Consider the following 7,308-nt stretch of genomic DNA (forward strand, 5'->3'; position numbering starts at 1 on the left):
GTGGTTATTGTCCGCGATTTTTTAAATTTTCAGCCATTTAGTATACTGTACCAAGGCCAACAACTGTGCCCAGTTTGGAAGAAATTGGTGCAGCGGTTACCAAGATATACACATGTAAACATAAGTGGACGTGGCTACGCCCATTTTCCAAAAATTTATAATATTCTTATTTTTCGTCTGAAAATTATTTTAAATATCAATTTTGAGTGAATTATCTTCAGTAGTTACTAAAATATCGCAGTTTTCGTATTTCTGGAAAATACCGCTATATGGGAAGTGGGCGTGGTTACAATCCGATTTCGCCCATTTTCAATACCGACCTACCTTGGATTAACGGAAACCTACATACCAAATTTCGTTGAGATATCTCAATTGTTGCTCGAGTTATCGTGTACACGGGCGGACGGACAGACGGACAGACGGACGGACAGACAGACATGGCTTAATCGATTTATCTATCCATTCTGAGCATTTATGTTTACATTTGTCTATATCTATCTCGATTCGTTTTGGCTGTTACAAACAACCGTTATGTGAACAAAATTAATATACCCTTGTGCACAAGTGCGCTCGGGTATAATTAGACTAGTTCATTCAGTAACTGCTTAAACCTAGGTTTAGGTAATGAAAAATCAATTTCGGCAGAATTTGTGAGCGTATTATTTGTGAGAGTATTAAAGTACTCATTTGTATACCCTCGGTATCGATACTTACTCAATATCGATAGTATCGTTCGAACCCTAGGCACGACAGAGGGTCAAGACATTCACGTAGAGAAAAGTGCATGTTATCGCTTATAAATATTAGGTCTAGGATCCTAGCAAGTTTGTTAATAAATTTATTAATCTGGAAGAGATTCAAGCTTAATAGATTGTCTACAACATATGTTTCAGAGAAACTGTTAACATTATTAGGATACAAAGCTATGCTGTCATCCACAGGTGCCCAGTCCACATTACCTAGGTTAAAATCACATAAAATACAAAAATTGCAGTTTGATCGCTTATATACTAAGTCCACAAGGTTATCTATATGCGCTTTATACAAAGTATCTGTACTACTTGGCGGAATATAGGATGCACTAATAATAAGTGTTGAAGAACCATTCACGGATACATATAGTTGATCTAGTAGTGAATCCCCATTCTGCAGTGAAAGAAGCGATGAACGATGTTTCCGGTGAACAGCAATTAAAAGACCACCACCACGAGCAAGTCCAGTTTTTATGGCATCCCGATCCTTTCGATAGACATTGTAAATGTTAGGATCAAAAAATTCGCTGTCATAAAAATCAACATTTAGCCAGGTTTCGACCAGAACAAATACGTCATAGTCCAAATGTGGACTTAATTCGTACAAGTTTTTAGACTTAGTTCTAAGCCGAGAAACATTTTGGTAATAGATGCTGAGAGGCTTAGGTTAGGCCTCGATATTTGCAGATGCTGTTATGGATCTTGTTGAATTACACCTTCTTTTGGAAAAAAACGGAAGGGTCGAACTTTTACGTTAGCTGGCCAGATATTCGCATTGACTACCCTATTATAATATGAGTCTGATACTCCCAGTTTGAAATTTATTTTTTTAAGATCGGCCACATTGGCATCCTTTTTGACGAGCATGAAACATGCCAGATATGCCTTGCTAATATCAGCATGCTTCGACACATAACTCAAAATATCATCTTCAGACACATTAGGCAAAAATGACGACACATGCAGCCACTTCATACTCGATACTACGCTTAATTCAACATTGTTGTTCGCCCCAATAACTAGAGGCTGTCTAGAATTTTTCCGGTTGCTTCTCCCAACTGTTCTCCACTCTGGAACTTGATTCCTATCGGGCATAGGGCATTTGGCACATTTGGAGCAACTGGCAAGCCTCCATGAGTAGGCTGTAAAGTTGACGAGCCTGAATTAAGCGTAAAAACCCTATCAAAAGTTATCGGTGATGCAGTTTTAGTGTGTGTGAGAGAGGTAGTAGCAGGTGCAGTGGGCAGCAGAGGCGGCGCAACAACAGAGGCACTCGAAGTCAAATTCATATTCTCAACGTTTGTCACTGCAGCACCAGCTGGTATACAGATCGAAGCATCAGTAGTAGGCATATTAGAATGTAAATCTTGTGCATTGCCAACAGAAGAAGGCGAAAGCGAAGAGCACAAGAGAGATTGTCTAACAACGTTAGTAACAACCATGATGCAATATAGAAGGTGTTATTAGCCGTGGGTAACACAGTGCGGCGCCGCGCCATTATGCTAATACCGAGAGCTGCGTTACTGGCGCCGATACCGATTTTCACAACTCAGTGACGCAATGGCGCCAGCAACACCGGAACACTGTCAACACCGGGTGTCGCAAAGAACCAGCAAAGAACACTCGAAATAGAAGTGTCTCTTGTAAAATGTGCAGCACAAGGCGAATTTATACAAGGTGGTGTTGCTAGAATTCCTCGCGGTCCTTCTGAATGTGAAAATGATGGGTTTGTTGTATTTTTGGGTTTTGAACTTGGGTATTCTTGAGTTTTTTCTCAACCGATATCACCTTGTATTAATTAACTTTGGTGCAGCGTGCAGCAATAAAGGAAATGAGCTTTAGCCTGAAGAGGCGCAATTGCGCCTCACACTGTGCTGATTCCGACAGTGGCGCTGGAGTTAATGCGCCAGCGCCAAAAAATTTGCGCCGTTACCCAGGCCTAGGTGTTATACGTTCGCTTTCCTCTCGCTCTAATCGCCATATTGAACGCCCTTAGCAAATTCAATTTGCCGCTTTGACCAACTCCTTTTTATATTACAGCGATTTTCATGAAAAAGTACTAAAAATGGTACTCGCACAAGGAAAACCATAGATCGACAATGATTGGCATCACTAATCGACTTTTTTGTCTCTGTCTCTATTGTTATTCGTTGACAATCAATATTAAAATTCGTGCGAATCGATAGCTAATTTGTGAAAATGAAGAATTTTCACCATTTATTGCAATTTTCGGAAAACCAATTGCTCAAATCGTAAGTACTTTATGCATATGTGATATAGAATCTATAAATAAAATTATTCCACAGGTTTCTGGTGTTTTGTGTGTATGTGAATTTCACAGACAATTTGTGTTTTTCGAACCGCTTTTCCGTGATGATTTCAAGTTGGATTTTGTGCTTCTGCACCGAATACACTTTTACGTTGTAAGTACAAGTGGAATATATGTATGAATATTTCTTAAACTAATGGGTTTTATTCCTTAGCTGATTGAAGCCGTACTAATTGATGTTTTCGCTGTGTACGTGGATTCGCAGATCGTGGTTTCGTTGTTTTGCTGTGCTGGATTTTGCGCCTCTGCACCCAATACACTTTTTCGTTGTAAGTATAAGTGAAATATATGAATATTTCTTAAACTAAGAGGTTTTATTCCTTAGCTGATTGAAGCCGTACTAATTGATGTTTCGCTGTATACGTGGATTCGCTGATCGTTGTTTTGCTGTGCTGGATTTTGCGTCTCTGCACCCAATACACTTTTCCGTTGTAAATACAAGTGAAATATATGAATATTTCTTAAACTAAGAAGTTTTATTCCTTAGCTGATTGAAGCCTTACTAATTGAAGTTGTCGCTCTTTTTCGTTAGCGGCATACGTATGTAAGTAATTTAAAACTTTTAAATACCGGAACATCATGACACGCCTCATTCAGATTAGTCTGGAAGTATGGTTTGCAGGGATCGTAGTACCACACACATTTCATGGAGCAATAACAACACAACAACAACAAGTTTAAGAAAAGTACTATAAATTAAACGAAAAAGAAAATTTTAATCTAAGAAAACTAGTTAAATAAAACAAAAATAATATTTTCGTTCAACTTTTTTTAAAAGCTTTAAATGAATACGAATATATATATACACTCAACAAACCGTAAGTGTTTAAACTTTTAAATTTATGTATGATGTTTCTAGCAATAACAGTATGTCAAAAGCAAGTTGCTTCTTGTGTCATAAGACATGAGCAAAAGAAGGCATAAAACTGTTCCATGTACCTAAGAACGAATTAAAAAGAAAAAAATTAGCGGAGTGTGTGGTGTGGAGTTGAAACCTGGGGCGAAAATATGCGGCCTTCACTTTTCCACTGCAGATTTTGTGTCGGGTTCAGACCAAAATAAAATTAAATTAAGCGTCGATGTTGTCCCTATGGTAGTCGAAATGGTCAATGATTCAAATGTTTCGGGCTTTTCTTCAAAATTTGTTGACTCTTCAACACAGACTCAGTAACTATGCTAAAAGTAAATTGAAATTGAAATAAAGTATATATATCTAGTTTAGATTTGACACAGATCACAGCATCGCATTATTGGAAGCAGAGGTTGCGGCGCTAAAGGCCCAAGTGGCTGAGTTGAAAAGGCTTCGAACAAATCTGCAAACGATTTTCACAGAAGGCCAAATGCGAAAGATTGAAAATCCGAGGAAAACAATCCATTGGTCTTGGAAAGACATGTCGTCAGCCATACCCCTGCATTCAGCCGGACCAAGAGCCTACACCCATTTGCTTAAGCATGGGTTTCCGCTTCCATGTCAATCGTCCGAGGCGAAATGGTGCCAAAAGCTTAAGTTTGAAGACGGTGTCTTGAGTTTTTCATTGAGCGTAATGCGCAGCGCAAGTGACATGTCAGTGGGTGACAAACTTTGTATTTTAGCTTTCGATGAAATGAAAGTGGAGCCTGTTTAAAAAGTCGGATGTACTTTCGTATAAAGTCGCTGAATAAATCATTAAAGCATTAGTGTAGTCGGGTGAGTCAAATGCAAAAGATTAAGTTATTCAGTACATGGCACTAAAAATCCTTCACCCACCAGAGCGCTGCACAGTGGTTCAGTTGTATGGAGCAACGTTTAAAACTTGTTTTCTCGGAAACTAAATGACGTTTCGCAATAACATTTGTTACACTTTTTACTGTTTGTCCAGACTAGATGGCTGATGAAAATGGATGAAATCGGATTAAAACTGTGCAGTATTTTTGGAATATACGAAAACCGCGATATTTAAGTAACTACTGCAGCAAAATTACTATAATTATATCGGACAATAACCACGCTGACCTTCCATGTATTGGTCTTTTCTAAAGATACAAATTCTACAATATTTTACTATGCGTATATATACATATTTTTTTTCACTGCTGTACCACTCAGGGGATACCAGAACTCAAACACTTCATTCCTTGAAAAGGAACAGATGTATGAATTACCTGTTAGTAAATAAAAAAAGAAATTGTTTTTAACATGCTTTCATTAGTTGTTAAAAAACTAAGAAGTTAAATTTACGGAACAATTTATTAAAATGAACCAAACCGAACCAAAAATACGGGTTTTCAAATATCTCGACACCTGCGCCACCTAGCGGATTACTTCAACTTTCATATTGCATTGTCATCGGGATCTGAGCTAAGTTTGGAGTTTCAAATCTCTATCTGATCGGGAAGTTGGTTAAAATGGATTTCAAGATTTGATTACATAGGTGAAAGTAAATAAAAGCTACTAAAAAATATACATGTTTTTAGCTTAAGGTTCGGCTAGTATGTATTGTGCTTTATGATTTTCTAAAGTAGTTTAAATATAAAAAATGCTCCTAACGCAAATCTAACCTTAACATAAAAATCGTCTCACTTAATAAATCGTTGAGGAATTAGTTTAATCGGGTAAGTCAAAATTAGTGCAAAAGATTAAATTATTCGATACATTGCCTACAAATTCTTTCATTTTTTGTTGTAGTATTTATCCATAAGGTAACAAAAAAGTAGGAAGTCTACTACTATTTCTTAAATGGGCTTCATTTATTCCCCGATTATCGCTTAATTCCAAAATAGAACATTGAGCTAAGGGCGTACAAGTTGGCGCTGTCACAACGTACAACACCTTGTATTATTACATCATGAGTAACAACTAGGGTTCGAACGATACTATCGATATTGAGTAAGTATCGATACTGATGGTATAAAAATGAGTACTTCAATACTCGATACCTTATTTGGCGATTTTACTCGATACTTTCCAAAGTACTCGTAGTATCGAATACTTTTTAAAAAACACACTTTTTAAATTTTATCTTCCATTGGCAACCCAGTTTTCTTTGCTTATATGGATTACTATCATTCAATTTTGTCCATCACTTCAAATAAACTGAAATTTCGTGTAGTCTGTTACATAACATAAACCAAATAAGTTAAAGTTTAATGGCCTTATTCATAAAAAATAAAGTAGGCTTCAAGAGCTGAAATAAAATTACACTTTCATACATTTCAGTTTATAAACCTCTTTTATTTTTTATGAATAAGGCCATAAAACTTTACTTTGAACTTTACTTTAAAGTTCACGAAAATACAGAATTTTTAAAAACTTTTAGGGTATGCAGTTTTGTAACCTATTCATCTTTCCGTGTAGCCTACTACCGTTGACTTTTAATTAAAACTTGCACAATATTAAACAAAATTGAATAGGCTACGAAAATGCATACCCACAAAGTTTCCAAAAATTATTAATAAAATTTAAAATTCGTGAAAGTAAATATGTGTGTATTTATGTATGTACATTTAACGTTTAAATTACTTCTAACGTGGAAGTAAGTTATGCAATGAAATAAAAATCAAATATTTTAAATGTCTATTGTTTTAATTTCAGGAAATAACTAGATATACGTTTGAAGAATAAAATAATTTTAGTTTCCCAAACAACGTATTTCAATGAGTCCGATACTGAGTAGTATCGATACTTTTTCTCTGATACTTTTAAAGTATCGATACCATGAGATCGATGCCAGATTGAGTACTCAGTATCGATACCAAAGTCTGAAATTTCGAACCCTAGTAACAACAGCATTCGAGGTTGACCGAGAGTCAGCAGCGGCAGCAGCTTTGATTATTGAATCANAGCTGCTATACAGATCGAAGCATCAGTAGTAGGCATATTAGAATATAAATCTTGAGCATTGCCAACAGAAGAAGGCGAAAGCGAAGAGCACAAGAGAGTTTGATTAACAACGTTAGTAACAACAGCATTCGAGGTTGACCGAGAGTCAGCAGCGGCAGCAGCTTTGATTATTGAATCATTTGCATTGACGACAGTGGACGAATATGAAGAGCAAGAGAGAGATAGTTTAGCTGTACCAGCCACCCACGATTGAGAGAATACAAAGGTTGCGCCGATCTCGGACCGCTATTCCTCTCTTAACGAATTTGACAGAATCGTTGTTTGCATGACGTCACACTGGTGCAACTTGTTTACGTTTTCCTTGCAACATTTTTTCTCCTTCTTCCATTCTTGCTCACGTTTTGGCA

At 36.8% G+C, this 7,308-nt stretch overlaps 1 long non-coding RNA gene across 1 annotated transcript; it reads left to right on the forward strand.

Moving 5' to 3' along the window:
- The first annotated feature begins 2,862 nt into the window (after positions 1 to 2,862).
- On the forward strand, positions 2,863 to 3,851 carry LOC108356541 (uncharacterized). Its single transcript, XR_001846613.1, has 5 exons — positions 2,863 to 3,004; positions 3,059 to 3,175; positions 3,236 to 3,350; positions 3,407 to 3,512; positions 3,569 to 3,851. It is a non-coding gene; the product is annotated as an uncharacterized LOC108356541 (long non-coding RNA).
- Positions 3,852 to 7,308: the final 3,457 nt, after the last annotated feature.

Source organism: Rhagoletis zephyria, unplaced genomic scaffold (assembly GCF_001687245.7).
Source record: "Rhagoletis zephyria isolate East Lansing unplaced genomic scaffold, Rhagoletis_zephyria_1.1 Rzeph_scaffold_00173, whole genome shotgun sequence".
In the NCBI taxonomy this organism is placed as follows: domain Eukaryota; kingdom Metazoa; phylum Arthropoda; class Insecta; order Diptera; family Tephritidae; genus Rhagoletis; species Rhagoletis zephyria.